This window comes from Sus scrofa, chromosome 2, assembly GCF_054392235.1.
Source record: "Sus scrofa isolate SSC_HxYL_T2T_F1_AM1 chromosome 2, Sscrofa_HxYL_maternal_Yorkshire_Landrace_v2.0, whole genome shotgun sequence".
Classification (NCBI taxonomy): Eukaryota; Metazoa; Chordata; class Mammalia; order Artiodactyla; family Suidae; genus Sus; species Sus scrofa.
In genome coordinates this window covers 110646292-110662810 of record NC_139384.1, presented here as the reverse complement: position 1 = coordinate 110662810, position 16519 = coordinate 110646292, and the positions used below count along the sequence as shown (strand labels likewise).

Sequence of the window (16519 nt, the reverse complement as noted above, 5' to 3'; positions counted from 1 at the left end):
TTAGGTGAATGAGTCTGCATTTTCATAAACTCTGGTATAATTTTAATACAGGTTAAAAAAATGTTCCATTCTCCTTAAGACAGGTCTTTTCTAAGTAAATAATATTTAGAATTCCTCATCATGTTGTTGTGTCTATTACTATACAGTTGACAAATTAGATTGTAAGGAAATAACTGCATTCGTGAGAGGAGAAAAACAACAGACACATAATCACCTAAACTTTGGACAAACCTCTGAAATGGAAGCCAATATAGCAATGAAATCACAATGAAATTATAAATTTATGGAGGAAAAGCTGGGAGGTTAATTTTACCCTTTAAAACTTCAATGAAGCACAAAATTCAGGGGAAAAACTAATAATTATGACTAAGAATTGTAAGATTTGGAACATCAACTCAGCAAATGAAGACATTACCACATGGCAGACATTAGCCAATAAAAGGCATCCAATCACTCTAAAATGATCTCTCATAACACAAAATGTGAGCACTGTGGGTTTCCAGAGAGATGGTGCATTTACGAAAAAAATTCATTTATTATTTTCCATGACTGAGCTCATTCAATCCACATTTACTGAGCATAGACAACGGCCTCACACTTTGTGTGAGGTACTTAGGAAGACTTAAAAAAAAAATGCATCAGGAAGGTATAGATCCTGACCTTCAACAGATTACAGTTTCGTTGTAATGTGTGGTTGGAGGGAAAGAGAGGGACAGATAACTATAAGATAAGGAGAGATGCCAAAGATAAAAAGAAACCAACATGAGGAAGCAGAAAAAGGAGTGTGAGGGGTCAGGGCAAGAGCAGAGTTTAGGATGACATTCAAGGAGGAGAAGCAATTGAACTGAGCCTTATGGTATGTATGATAGTCTTTAAATTTTATTGCAAATTTTCTCAAAGTAAATACTATCTCACTGAGCTGAAAATGCCTTGATGCGCATGTTTTCAAATGGCAATTTGATATCAAACCAATACACTTTAACATGTGAATCAGATAAAGAAATGCAGGAATATAAAACTCATGAATGGGTATAAGTCAGCACAAGCTAATTTGTGCACCAGCAAGAAACTTCCCCTCTATTGCAGTGATGATGTAACACAAGTATGGTTTATACAATACAGATTATGTGTAGAAAGGTAACATTGTAAAAAGTGGGGATAGTGACTTGAAGTCAGCAAGAAGCTTTACAAGACCCCTAGAAGAATTTGGGGCAAGTAACAGTGAAGGTTTGAACCATGCCATAGTATCATGACTAAAAAGGATGAAATGGAGTAGAGAGATTTTTGCAGGTGATTTAACTGGAACTACTTGATGGAGGAACAGAGAGAGAAGGAAGTGTTTAGCAGAATTAAGTATAATCACATGTGTCTGGTTTACTGGGTGGATGGATGCTAATAACTAATAAGATATATGCCAGAAGCACTAGCAGGCTTGGCAGGAACTTGATTTTGGTGCTTGCAGGAAGATTACTTGGAGATACCAACAGAACAATTATAAATTCATATCTGGATGAAAGAGAGATTGGACTAGACATTGATGTGTAACTACTTGATCTGGAGATGACAGTGGATGCTGTGGGATGGCTGAGATTTCCCCAGGAAGAGAGGGTTGAGTATGGAGCTTGGGGGAAAGCCTCCACTGTGTGAAGAGATGAGTCCATTCCAGTGTTTCTCTTTTCTAGAATGAGCTTTTGTTAGTTTTCTTGGGCTGTTGTAACAAAGTACCACAAACTGGGTCACTTCATACAAATTTCATAAACTTAAGCCTTCCAGTTCTGGAAGCAAGGGATCCAAGATCAATGTTTCAACAGCACTTGCCCCTTCTGAGGAATGTGAAGGAGAATTTCCACGCCTCTTTATTAGCTTGTAGTGGGGTGCTGGCTGTCTTTGGCATTCCTTGGCTTGTAGCTGCATCATCCTGATCTCTGCCTTCATCTTCCCATGGTGTTACACCTGTGTATGTCTGTCTCTTTGTCTAATTTCCCCTGCTTTTAAGGACATCAGTGTCTATGATTAGGGCCCACTCTAACGAGCTCATCTTAATTTATGATCTGCCAAGACCATGTTCCTGGATAAGGTTAGAACCTCAACATGTGAATTTTGAGGAGGCAAAATTTAGCCCATTATAGGTTTATTTTACCCCTTCCTCTCACCATGAGTTTCAGAGTTGGGAGAAAGAAGTCACACTGCAGTAAGCTGTAATTAAGAGGATGTGAGAAAGTCAAAGCTGTAAATGTAGACTATTTGACAGTATATCTATTACAAGTCAAATTGTGAGGGTTAGGATTCTAGAGATGATGCAGTTTCCAGAACAAAATACCTCACAGTTTGCCAAAGAGGCCTATGGTATCTTAACAGTGCTTCCTGCAAGATTATTTCTTCAACCTAAAACATATGGACTTGCTTGTTTGGTGAATAATGGCACATATCCTTAGAACATCAGTTAGTAGTCATTCACTTTGCATCTAGTGTAATGTGCTCTTCTCTGATGAAACTTAGAAGTTCGAGTTTGAAAAATGATTTGTCTAAGAAAGTATGGACTAAGCAATTTTAGATATGGCAGAAGAATAAAAAACATTCTTGCCCTGGATTCACTGGAGGGGCAAGGACACAAATTAACCTTGGGAAGTATATTATAACATTTATTTTTTCAAAGAAAAGAAAGACTTGGTATTTAAATTCTTTCATGTTAGGGAAAAATATAAATCTTGGTATGTCTGAAAAACATTAAATGTTCACAGAATTAACCATCAGTGATAATATCAAATGTCACATTTCTACTTCACATATTGAAACCGAAATATGTAACCAAATTGTGGCATACCGGGCTCTCTGCCTGTGCATTGTGGTGTGTTAATTTTATACCAAATTTCTGGGTGTAAATGTGTGTATAAAATTCTTTTTTGAGTCTTAGATGATATGACTTGTGATTTGCAGTTGGATTTAAAATAAACACTAAGGGATTGAAATGTTTTTTGTAACACAGTTTTAATGGTATTTATCTTTCAGTGGCATTTGTTTATTCTTCTAATTTTTTAATTTGCTTTTTGCTTTACAAATTATACATGTTGAGAGAGCAACCAATCGAATATATATTCCCCAAATACTGTACATTAAAATCAGTGATGCTTCTAAAGCATTAGAATTCTGAAACAGCAGTTTCATATCTTATGGTCTTATTTCCCCCCCCACCACCACCACAATTTATTTAAATGGGATCTACTGTTCCTGGGGAAAAATGGCAATAATGAAGGCAGATGTTGATCTTATCTCTACTCTTGTGAAAAGTCAGAGCATTCAGTTATTTATATATGGTGCATTTTCCATAAATGGGCACAGAGTGACTGCAGTGGAAATTGGGCTTCTGATGTAACCATGTCTGGTGTTATTTCTCTATCATGCTTGTCTAGTTTTTCTACTCTCCAATTGGTCTTGGGGACTTTACTATCAGTTTTGAACCTTTTGCTAAGTACTGAACCCTTTCCTTTGTCTTTCCTGTTTGACAAACAGGACAGAATCTCTTCTTGTTTCCCTCACAACTCCACATTGCTCTGAAGGCAAAAGGCCTACTTCTTGGACAATATATTAAACAATAATTTATTCATTCATTCATGTGTTCACTTGTTCACTTATCTACTTCTTTCCAACAAGGATTTATTGAATGTCTGTGTCTTGGGCACCATGTTAGACACAGAAGATGTTAAGGTGAAAGTCAGACACTTTCCTCAAGGAGTTCACAGATGAGTCCGGAGATAAAGTTATGATAGGAGGGATGAGTGTTATAGATAGATAATTGTCTGTAAATGAGGACATGAAACAATATGATTTCTAATGCTTTTTTGATTTCTATAGTTCTATGATTCTATAAAAATCCAAAAAGTTTGTTCACATGCCTTTCAGCTTTGGGACAAAAATAGGCATAGAGATAGAAAGATAAAAAGTAAACCCATTTCCTTCAATTAACAGGTCCCTGGCTTGAAAGGAAAATGGATGAGTAGTTGAATATGTGTGTGTGTGTGTGTGTGTGTGTGTGTGTGTGTGTGTATCTTATTGCTGTTTGAATCCTTGGACCACAGCATTCCCCTATTACTCCAGGCGATGAAGAGGACAGTGTGAATGGCAACATGTGTGGTACTAGATAAAGTAGAGAGAGAAAGACAAAACTTGTGATTGTCATTTGCATATGTGCTTAAGGCGATGAGGAGAGTCCTCAGGAAGTGAGAGAGCAGCAAGACTCCAAAAATATACCTGGTATTTCTTCCCAAATTTCAGAGACAGTTTATAAAGAGTATAGACAACCTCTGATTTGTCGAAACAGATGAAAAAAAACTGAGTCATGATAGTGTTTTTAATTCTCAGCTACAGACACCATTTAGGCCATGGTGCAATAGTTACCTTTTAAAACTTCTCTTTGGGTAGTCATGATGGTTAGTAAATAGTACTTCAAAGTTCTACATCAAATTCTTTAATTCTCAGCTACAGACACCATTTAGGCCATGGTGCAATAGTCACCTTTTAAAACTTCTCTTTGAGTAGTCATGATGGTTAGTAAATAGTACTCCAAAGTTCTACATCAAATTCTTTTGAACCACAGTAACTTTTTTTAAAGCTACCAATACTATTTCACCAGGTAGATTTTAAGTGTAATTGAACTCATATGTGATTGACATATTTCTGGTATCAGTCAGTGTTTAATTGTGAAAACAGAATTTACTTGAGGAATTTCAAGCAGAGTTAATTGAATTTACTTACAAAGAATTGGAAGGCTGGAGGCATGCCGTGGAAGGCTACCTCAAGAGTAGTACCTATATAAAAGCACTACTCGCCTTAGGCACCTTTTGGGCAGGGGGCCCAAAGGAGAAAATGATGTTACCTGGCATCTAAGGGCAGCTGAGGCTGCTGATACTGGAACCAAGTTACCCAAGTATAACTTTGAGCTATGCTTAGCTGAAACTATTCCTGCTGCTGAAGTTGCCATTAGAATCTGAAAAAAAAAATAGCTTCATGTTTTCCCTGGCTTCCTATTAGTGCCTCCCCCTAATGAAACTTAAAGAATGTCAAGTGGCAAGGGAGTCTGGAAGGTGTAGCCTTGCAGGCTGCCTGCCCTGAGGTATGAAGTAGGGTAGAAAAGAAAAAATGAGGAGCCTTTCCAGCACACCTCCCATTGTCTTTTGTCTCTGATAATTGGGTTGATTTTCCAGAAGTTCCTCCACCACTAATGAGCCAGAGAAGGGGAGAGTGATTTAAACTGAAGGAAGGAGGAATATGTAATCTGGTCTCAAGAGAAGATCAGAGAACTGGGAAGACAGAGTGCGTGTCAATGGCAAGAGGTCAGATGAGAACGTCCTTGAGTTCACACTCTTTGGGGTTGTAGTGAGGGCTAGCAGAAAAAAACAATTAAAATTGGGGGATTCGTGGATTGGGAATTATGTTAAGCTTGCTACTTATTTGAGAATATATCCTGGGAAAATTTCAATTTCCTTGAAGTCCCATGTTTATCATAGTATGACACTAATATGGCACCACATGATTGGTAAATTAGGAAGGTTAGAGGAAACATCTCGACAAGAGTGCTAAATAATGCCTCTGGTTTCCCATGGTTCATGAAAGGGTACCTAGGGATCCTCTGTCTTCTTAAGTCTCCTATTACTAAGAGAGTCAGTGGAAAGCAAAAAACCTGGGATTGGGGTAAGAATGCTATGAGCACAGGAGCTATAGCTTTCACGAGGACCTAAGGTCTTTGGGAATAGTGCCACCAAGACCACCCCCCACCCCCCCAAATCCCCAAACACCAAGAAGTATAGACCATAATGAATTGGTTAACAGCATAGTCTACTCAGCAACTTTACAGTGAGGAACAGATCAACAGAGGCCAGCAGAGACCCAGATGCTAGTATACAAGTTGTAAGTTCTTCCTCTGTCACCACAAGAACATCCTATTACACCCAGGTAGCATCTTGGGAAAGAAGGATAAAGGGATTTATTTCTTTATAAAATCCCTTGAAAGGAGAGAATTAGTCTTGATAGAGAGTATAAAGCTGTCTTTTTCAGCAGTCATGTAGGGTCCAAACTGAGAGATACCGTTATGGGTGCTATAGAGCAAGATGAGATGGGTTACACAGTGGAGAAATGCATTCACACTGCATAAGCTTACTCTTTGGAATATAATGATTCTGATATTGTAAGAAATGCATTGCTCATAAGTGGTTATAATAAATGACAACAAAATTTTTCCAATTGAGCCCTTTTTAGATAGTCTGTTTAAAATTTCAATCTGATCATGATGTATAATATAGAATGGTCCTAGAAATCAGTTGCTTTTGAATTATTGGCATTTGTTGTCTCACATAATATAGAATAAAGCTAATTTTCAGGAGAAAGATTTTATTTTGTAATTCATTATTTATGCTATGATAGTAAGGTCTATGTGGTATTTTAAGAAGCTATAGAAAACATGATCTTCTGAGAAACTCATAATCTAAAGAGATTCATTTATTTGTAAAGATAGCATTATTGTAAGAACAAAAGGATAGTCTTTATTAAAGTTTATAAGCTACAGGAGAGGAGATTGTTTCCATTTATCCCCATCTTTCCATAATGTTTTTGTAATGGGAACAAATATTAAAATGATCCATTCTTGTCAAAAAGGGGTATATTCAGATTTGGACAGCTTAATATATAATAACAAAACTCCCAGATTACCCACCCAACTAGGGGCCCTGACCACAGAGGGTGCCACCCCACCTTGAAGTATTCCAAAAGCCCATAAGTTATATTCTTCTATCTTTATTTACTGGTGTGAACTACAGTATTAAATTGTATTAAATAACCAAGTAAAATAATTTAAAAGCATAACTATTATGTTTGTGCTGAGGTTCCTACAAGCAATCTATACAGACTAGTTATTTGTGCCCATAGATATATGAAGATCTCATAATGAGTTATAGGTTTTATGCATTAACTTCTCAGACTGCTTGAGTATTATTTTCTGCTGGCTATTATATTATTGGGTCACCATAATGCTAAACTGTAGGGCATTTTAGCTGATAATTCCTGAAAAGTGCTTACTTTTGAAATAAAAAGCAAAGCAAAAAAACAAAACAAAACAAAACAAAACAAAACAACAAAAAAAACCCAAAACCAAAAAAAAAAACAAACCCAAGCCACAATGCTGACTGAAAAAAATATTTATATTTATATTAAACCCCTCAGCTAGATTCTCAGACACATCACTGCTTAAAATGCAGTCACCTGACAAAAACAGTTCTAATTATTACCCCCTTGGGCTAACATTTTTCAGAGTGACTGGCTAAAATGCACTCCAGCTCATAATTTCTGGCTCTGACAGTGGAAGACATAACCTAGTTTTCTCTAATGCAAAAGCCTCTAATCTAGAGGGCAAGACCCTGATCCGTCTAACACTGAAGGGAGAAAATGCAATTTGAGCACAAGGAAATTGCACACATAGTTTGATAGTTCTACCACTCTCAGAATTTTTTTTCTTCCTTGGGTTTAAATGTCTTGTTTTATTTTATACTAAATTATGACCTGGCTGAAATTGCTATGTTTTCTTTGTCATATTCTAGAAACCTCTTACTATAAAAGTGAAGGTTATACTATAGCTCCATACTTTCATTTTTTTTTTTTTTCCGGGGGGTGGGAATACTCACATTTTGACAGTTCAGCAGTGAAAACATTAAAAGTTACTGTGCTTGCTACAGCAGTATTTTTTTTGTGTGTGTGTGTTGAATAATAGATCTTTTGTCTTGGCAAATGGGGCATATATACTGCATTGGAAAAAGGTAATTAAATCATTTTGAAATGACAAAAGTGCAGATTTTCTGACTTGGTCTAATCAGTAACAGTTTCATTGTTGAATCTATGAACGACCAAACTTTTATGATTGCTGGGAGAGGTGAATTAACCTCGAATTGTTCTGGTTCACTTCACAGGCGGTGGCCAAGGAATACAGTGTCCTGAAACCGATAAGCTAGAAGGCTAAAGAAGTTTCAAGGCAGGCAGTCAGAAGTCTTGCAAAGACAGCAGCTAACAGCATACGGTACTGGAGACTTTCATTAACAATTTTTATTTCTGTGAATTGGAGAGGCTTTGCCCCTTTTCCTATCTCCTTCTGCTGACAGCTGCTGCTCAACACCTTCCTTCCAGCTGGGAGGGCAGCCGGCTGGCTGTATGTGTGCAGCTCACGCCAGGATGGCTTCTAAGCGAGCTCCCAGGGCATTGGGTTCCTCCTGGAGACCACACGTGTCACCTTCACGTCTCGTGCATCTTCATCATTTACGTGAATACATCCAGAGCTCCGTAGAAGGCACTAGGCTATGAAAGTACAGTCGAACTCCGTGACTGGGAACAAAGGCTGCCTTTAGCTACGAATGATTCACTACTATGGTAAAGAATAGTTTTTTTTTTTTTCTCCACAATGACTTTGAATCCTAAAGATTCAATGACTGTACTTTCATGCTCAGAAAATAACAAAGAATAGCATAGAAAAAATTACTTTTAAAAATGCTTATTTTTATAAACATTCATGAAATTACTACATGCAAAGGTTTAACAATGTTGCGGGGTGTACTTGTAATGTCAGGAGGAAGGTTTATACTTCACTGTTTCCACACATGCCACTGTAACATACCTCCAAATTACTCAGTTTCCATCAGAAGATATCACTGTCTGATCAACCTCATCACTAAATATGGGGCGGCAGTTAGGACCAAATCAGAGAGAGCAAATCATTTGAAAGATTATGTGATTTTTATCTAACGGGTACTAAAATATCTTGTGTTGTTCATTAACCAATTTAACCCAATGAGTTAATAAAGAGGTTCTATAGTTTTATCTCTAGAAAATTCAAACATGGTTTTTATTTTTCAGCAGTTAAATTAGAAACATCAAAATGTGTCTTAAAAGATCCTCGTTTCCAACACCCAGTGTCCTTGGGAAGCAAATAATAATGAACGGGAATAGGAAATAACTGATGATTAACTGTATAACCCTGGGATGGCAGTGAATCATCCATCTCCCCCAACTCCTGGTCTGTTTAGAAGATAGGCTTGGTTTCAACGAAGGTAGCATTGAAAGTGTGGAGAGGCTACAGCCCAGAACAGAATGGGGATCCTTGGTGCTAATTTCCTGAAGCCTATAGACAACTCAGTTTTCAGAATAAGGACACACTCAGCAACTTCTTCTGGATATTAAATAATCCTTTTAAAAGAAGAATCTTTAATATATTTAATACACTAAGTTGTTAGTAGAAGATACATGCTAAACTTTAAATACAAGAAAATAGTCACAGTAAAGAAAAAATTATATAATGACTACAATATTTTGAAAAATACTTGGATATTAAACTTGTCTTCATTAATATTAGTTCCAGGTCCACAGGAATATGTCATGATTCCTTACTCTCCTTTAACCTCAAAATATTATCTCTAGGGGAATTTTTAAAATAGTATATCAGAGAGCTTGCTTCTAGGTTGTTTAGTCAGGTCTGTCTTTCATAAAGTTAATAGTTTCTAAACATTTCCAGATTTGACTGCCTGATTCTATCAAAACAATTATGAAATACTTTTAGTAATACTATGTCAACACGGTCTTTGATATTTTTAAAACATGCATGTATTATCTGCTTCAAAGTATGGGAGATACTAAAACTAATTCAAACATTAGCAAAAAGTAATGGCCTATCTATCCAGTACTAGTTTTATACCTAGAATTTACTGATGGTTACTAGTGTGCCAGGCAGATTTTTTTCAGTGCCATACATGTATTATTTCATTTAATCCTCAAACAATCCAGTGGAGAAATTACCATTATTAAGTCCATTTTCAGAGACAAGGAAAACAAAGTACAGACAGGATATGTAACTTGTCCAAAGGCACTTAGTTGGTAAGTGGAAGGGTTGGTATAAAAAACCTAGGTAGCTTTGTTTGTTCTTTGCACTTCTATTTTGTTATATTGCTTCACACTAGTTAATGTTGCTTCAAAAACTGTTAAGATATGAGAGTTTTTTGTTTTTTAAGTAGGAGTGTAAAATTCAACTAAAGGTATTTCTGTAAATCAATGATCGTACCAGCATCTCTCTGTCCCCCATCACTCACTGTGATGATACTTGGTGGCAGTACAGGGAATAACCTGTATCTTCATAAGCAAAGCTTCACAATACGTGGTTTGCATGTGAAAATGCTAAATATGAAGGCACAGAAGGAAATGAACAGTTCCATAGACACTTTGTATTTTTTCTCTTGCATATTAGCAAATTTCCACATTATAACAAGAAAAGATGATACATTTAGTTAAAATATTGACCTCCTGATATCAAAGATAGTATTACATACTGACCTTACATATTTAAATAGATTTTTTTTTTGCTTTTTAGGGTCACACCTGAGTCACATGGAGGTTCCCAGGTTAGGGGTTGAGTCAGAGCTACAGCTGCTGGCCTATGCCACTGCCACAGCAATGCAGGATCCTTAACCCACTGATCGAGGCCAGGGATCAAACCCGCATCCTCATACTTACTAGTCAGATTCGTTTCTTCTGCACCACATTGGAAAGTCCTTAAAATAGACTTTTTTTTTTTTTTTTTTTGAGACATGAAGATAATGGCTTTTTTGGGGAAAGTGTTTACAGGAGCTCCACTTTTCGATTAAAATAGAAAATAAATCCTCTGATGAAAATTACTTTGATAAAACTGACTTCAGATTAAAATCAGTATGAAGTGTGAATTTTCCAGGAAGAATCTTATTTTGACCTAAATGATATCTGAGATCAACTTAAACCTTCATACATTTTTAATGTCAGAGAAGCATGGTGGCCTCTTGCAGTTGGTATCAGTGAGGGGCACTCTAAAGAAGGCTTGATTGGACAGAGTTAGACCCCGGGAGCACCATAGCATGAGGTCTGCCTATCCTATGCCTGGTTCTCTATCACCAGGTAGCATAGAAAGCAGAAAAAAATGAAAGTTTGTTCTGAACAAATTTTTTTTTTCATAATAGACATCCTAAATGTCAGAAAGTTAGCATAGAGCAATTAATATCCTTGATTCTTTTTTGGTAATAACATGCAGCAACTAAAAATCTTGCTAACATTTTTGTCAGATGTGAGAAAACATGTAATTCTATTGTTTCTCACATTTGTCTTTCTGGGGAAAAAGCAATTATTTTGTCATTAGAACCTGTAAAATAAAATCCCTGTAAAATCCGTGTATACAGATCTATGCAAACCAATAAAAAGAAAATATTTGCATAAGCATCCTATTAATGGAGACCAGTTTCTCACAATTCTAAATTCATATGCTTCAGTGAGTATGTTTATCTTTCTTTTCCAATTTAAGTGTCATACTTGGGAACATATATTTTAGACATACATGTACACATATTCATAACAGAAAGTAGTCTGGATTTTCAATTAGTAAAAATTTGGGAGGCCAGCAGTTAACTTTTTTTCATTTAGTATTTTAATTCAATCCAGTATTACGTGTTTTCTACTCACTCCTGTATAGACCACTGTAAACATTTGGAAGGCATTTTGTATGGCAAGTTTGTGTATTGCAATTTTTGAGCAATGCAAACATCCCCCTCAAATAAATGAAAACAGATCCCAGAAAGGGTATGCTTCCAACACATTCCCCAAAGATCTGAGGGCCGCCTTGCATTCTTGCTCAATTTAAACAAACTAAACTTCAGTTAGTCTCCCCTCCCCTAATGGGCACCCCCACTGGGAACATTGTTAGGTTACCACCATGGACAAGGCCTCAGTACAGCTGGATCTGTAAACAAGACCATAATCCGCATGAAAGAACTCTCAGAGTTTTGGCAGCACTCACAGTGTTGTTAACATATTGTGCCAAAGCAATAACAAAGCCATCATTTTTAAGTTTGTTCACGGATTTGTATTAATCAAGAAATTTTCCAGAAATTACTTCTAAATGAGGAATCTTCCAGAAAGTTACCATTTGGCAAGAAGACTTCCAGATGCCTTTTTTTTTTTTTTTTTTTTTTGCTTATCTGCAACATATTCTTCCAAATAAATTACAAATTTGTGGAAGTTCAGTGGAGACAGAAAACACATTGCTGCTGTGTTGGCAGAAGGAGGCTCCCTTCAGTTCGCTCCCTGCTTCATCAAAGCCTGGCTAGGGCTCAGGTCATTTTTTCTTATTAGGAGGAGGGGGCCAGGCCATCTAACTTGGCATTCTGATGATAAACATTAAGTATTGATATTTGGATCAGAAAAGCAATTATTAGATTACAGTCAAAACTGCACACTGAGCATTTAGGAAAAGACCAGGAGAAAGTGATAGACCTTTGTTGAAATTTAGTTGTTGGTTTTTATTGGCATATTAGGTGATTGATTCTCTCAAATTCAATTTTTTCACTTTAGACCCTATTTTCAAAACTTGTGTACAAGCAAGTCTTCTGCAAACTATTATGGCTACCTGATGGGAAAAAAAGAAGGGAGAAAATGGATGGTTCTAACAGTGCTATTGGAGCCGGGTAGTGGGACAACCTAAATTAAAAATTTTTTCAATAATGCATTGATTTTTAAATGCTTATAATAGTAGTTTTTCATGTAAGCTTTGTGTGATTAAAAAAATTCTGGGTAAAACAAAGTTGTAAAGGGGGCTAAGTGTTCAAAATGCAGGGATGGTACAGCGTTATTGAAAGATGTATTTGTGGCTCCAGTGATGGTTGCTGTTGATGGGCTCAGAGACTTTTGTTTGGGAATTGAGAAACCTATAAGTTAATTAGTCACCCACGGTGATAGGCATTTCAGGTTAGCTCAGAAGATCTACCTTAGTCCACCAAAAGTTGATTTGTTTGACTGGCCGAAATGACACAGGCACCACACCACTGACTGAACATGTAGGGCTGTGTTAGCTCCAATTTTGCTCTGGGGCCTTGAGATTCTAAGCCAACAGAAATTGCTTGCCCAGGGTTTTGTTTGTTTCATCATTTATTCATTTCTATGATACCTTCTAGATGACATTTATTTTTATTATAACAAAAGAAAGTCTTTAAAGTTATGGCTAATAGTAAATAAGCTCTTTTTCCAGCTGAAGACCACCCCCAATCCGCAAACTACTCTGGAACTAAATACATCTTTCTCGTTTCCCCCTATGGTGCATTATTTAAAGCTCCAACATAGCCTGTTTATATTCTTTCTGCCTTGTTTTAAAGCTACTTACGTTCAATTCCTCCTTCCCCTTTGGAGATGTAATGTTCCCGGATGTCTCACCAAATACCTAATATGGTGCTTTGTGCATAGTAGCCTTTGCATGAATGCTTATTTAACCGACTTAACAATGTTCATTGTTTCTTAAAAAAATCCTCCTCTGAACACAATAGTATTTTGGAAGGTGCCTGGCATTCTACTGAGTCAGTTATTGCTCCAACTGCATTACTTATACTCTAGCATTATACTCTATACTGTATATTCCAGCATATAGTATATGATAAGTAATAAGCACTACAATGGTTACTATAGTATAACATAATCATGGCTTCAATTTTAAAGCTTATAATTGTTCTTCAAGAAACAAAAATGTTAGACAAGTTCTTCATAGTTTTTTTGAGAATCAGCATCTTCTCCCCAACGAACATAAACTTGATTTTGTTCTCAGTATATGGCTTATATTATTATGGCCTATCTGTGACATGTTGATGCTGATTATTTTTTCTGTGTATAAAGTAGTTATTCTAAGAAATATGTATTTACTCTCTCTAACTCCTCTTTGAGTGGCCTATTGCATATGAAATTGAACTCATTTACTTAATTCTGCAAGAGAGCCATCATCTGAGAATATCCTTGTTTCTGTCAATTGTAACTTCCAGGATGCAGTGGCTTTTGTTTTCTATAATTAATGGCCAAGTCACATTATTCATGTGGCTATGTGGGTTTAAATGACCCAGAATACGTCTTTACTAATATTTTAAAATTTTGACTGAAGGTGAAGTAAATCAATAGTTTGGAAACTAGCCTCTCTTTTTCTATCAATGCAGACTTGCAAAAATTATTACAATAAATAAATTAAAATATTTATTTCAGGCAATGGGATTTCTTCAGTTGCATCCTTGAAATTTATTTTGGAATTGTTTTTTTTTTAATTTTTAAAGAAGGATTTCTTTCTTTTTTCTTTTTCTTTTTGTCTTTTAAGGGCCACATTTGTGGCAAATGGAAATTCCCAGGCCAGGGGTTGAATCAGAGCTGTAGCCACAAGGCTACACCACAGCCACAGCAACGCCAGGTTCCAAACCCACTGAATGTGGCCAGGAATTGAACCCACATCCTCAGGGATACTAGTCAGGTTTGTTACCACTGAGCCACAATGGGAACTCAAAAGGATTTCTTTAATCTTATCTTTGAAATTCATAATACTCAATTCTTGAATGTTAGCCATTGTATATTAAGATGTTTTCTGGAGTTCCCGTCGTGGCGCAGTGGTTAACGAACCCGACTAGGAACCATGAGGTTGCGGGTTCGGTCCCTGCCCTTGCTCAGTGGGTTAATGATCCGGCGTTGCCTTGAGCTGTGGTGTAGGTTGCAGACGCGGCTCGGATCCAGCGTTGCTGTGGCTCTGGCGTAGGCCGGTGGCTACAGCACCGATTCGATCCCTAGCCTGGGAACCTCCATATGCTGTGGGAGCGGCCCAAGAAATAGCAAAAAGACAAAAAAAAAAAAAAAAAAAAAAAAAAAAAGATGTGTTCTAAGGGTAAATTCAAGAAACAAGCCATAAAAGAAATATAGCTGTAGACACATAGCAAATGTGATCACAAGCTGAATAGTCTCAAAGCTGTCCAGGTCATATGGACCTTGTGGAAGATCCAGGAAAAATATTCTCTTTGTGTTGGGGGCCCAGTGAGGAGGGCAGATAGTCAATTAATGTTGGAGTCACAAACCTAAGGCTTGCCTCAGCCATTTTTAGGCAAGACCTGTTATTCACTAGAAAGAGCAATAAGAAAATAAGTAAATATTGTTTAGAGTCAACCAATGTTAAATTGAAGAAGCTCTTTCCAGTAAACAATAGTTTTAAAAAGCAGATGTTAAACTTCAGTTGTTGCTCATGTATTCCAAAAGCAAAAGTTAGCCTAAGTAGTGCATATTCTTGTGAGTTTCAAGTTCTCTTTTTCCCCTTTTAAGATTATCTAGCAATTATTTAGCACTTATGAACACTGTTAAATACTTTATGTATTATCTTAATTCTCACAATTTAAGGAGTGTGTACTATTGTATACATGCAGTGCCATTAAATAATGTTTCCAAAGACATGTTGCTAACTGGAGTAGGGACTGGATTCAAACCAGAGCTTTCAGTCTGTAGAGCTTTTCTTTTTAGCAGTTTTGCTATACCACCTCTTGGGTTGGAGGACAAGACCAAGAATCCAATATGCTAATGTTTCTGATTAGTTGACACTTTGTCAAATATATTTAAATTTATGAACATGCACAAGGAATCAATCGAGGGAAGAGAATTTCCCATCCAGGGTCATCTTTGATATATTACTTCTCTCACTACACAGCTGGCTGTTGAATGTTGCTATAGAAAATCACAACTATTCTTAGTGGATCTGTACACAGTCATGCTTTCTAATTTTACAGCTACTCACAATTCTTTTGCTGACTCCCTATCACATTTTCTACATTAGCTTTTCCACTCCATCCTTCTTCTCAGCAAAAGCCTTTACTTCTGGCTTGATGGAGATTAATATTTGGAAGTGTGTTCTGTTGGGGAATTCTCTTCCTGGTCCTCTTGTTTTCATGTTTCTCAGTATGAACAGTATTGGAGCAGGACTTCCTTTCCCTGCCCCCCCAACCCCATCCATTCCTTATTCTAATCCATGAGGATGAGTGAATTAGTTGATACTAGTGGACTCTGACATTCAAAGGTCTACACTCTTTAATCAGGCAGGTTGGATGTTTCAGTTCACTCCTCTCTTTTCTTACCCTTCTTCTATGTCTTCTAAGGTAGCCCATTCTCAGGGTGAATCTATTATCTTCTCTCCTTCATGTGACAATTTACTGGGGCAGGCATATATGGCTCAATAAGGCATCAGTTTATTTAACACATAGCAACATAGTCCATATACATATAGCATTTATTCTGTGGCACTTACTGAATTAGACTCTTACTGAACGAGGGGAGAAGAAAGATGTCTAGGACCATTCTGGTCTCAAGGACATTACACCCTGATTGGCAAATTAAAGCCAATCAAATACTGTTAAATAAGGTCTATAAATATAAAATATGTATGTTTCTAAGAAACATACAGAGTATGAAACTCTAGAGAAATAAAAAACTCTATGTAAACAACGGACTGCGGAATTCCAGAGAAATAAGAGATCATTTTCAGTAGATATCAAAAGGAGAGATCCCTTTGAGGTAATCAGGAGAACATCCCAAGTTTTCTACAATCTAATACTATAAACTTCTTTGATCTTATATGCCACCTCTCTTCCATGACAACAGCAAACAGTGCCTTCTATACTTCAGTTCATCCTTACAGTAA

General features: G+C 36.7%; 1 protein-coding gene across 2 annotated transcripts in view; it reads left to right on the top strand.

The window, feature by feature from the left end:
• LOC102157568 (uncharacterized) overlaps positions 1-16519 on the top strand; it is a 1229235-nt gene that overhangs the window by 281487 nt on the left and 931229 nt on the right. Inside the window, exon 7 of one of the 2 annotated variants that reach the window (XR_014838321.1) lies at positions 7953-8406. The gene's annotated coding sequence lies outside the window, so the exon portion shown is untranslated. The remainder of the gene's footprint in view (positions 1-7952; positions 8407-16519) is intronic. The other variant, XR_014838323.1, reaches the window with a different exon arrangement.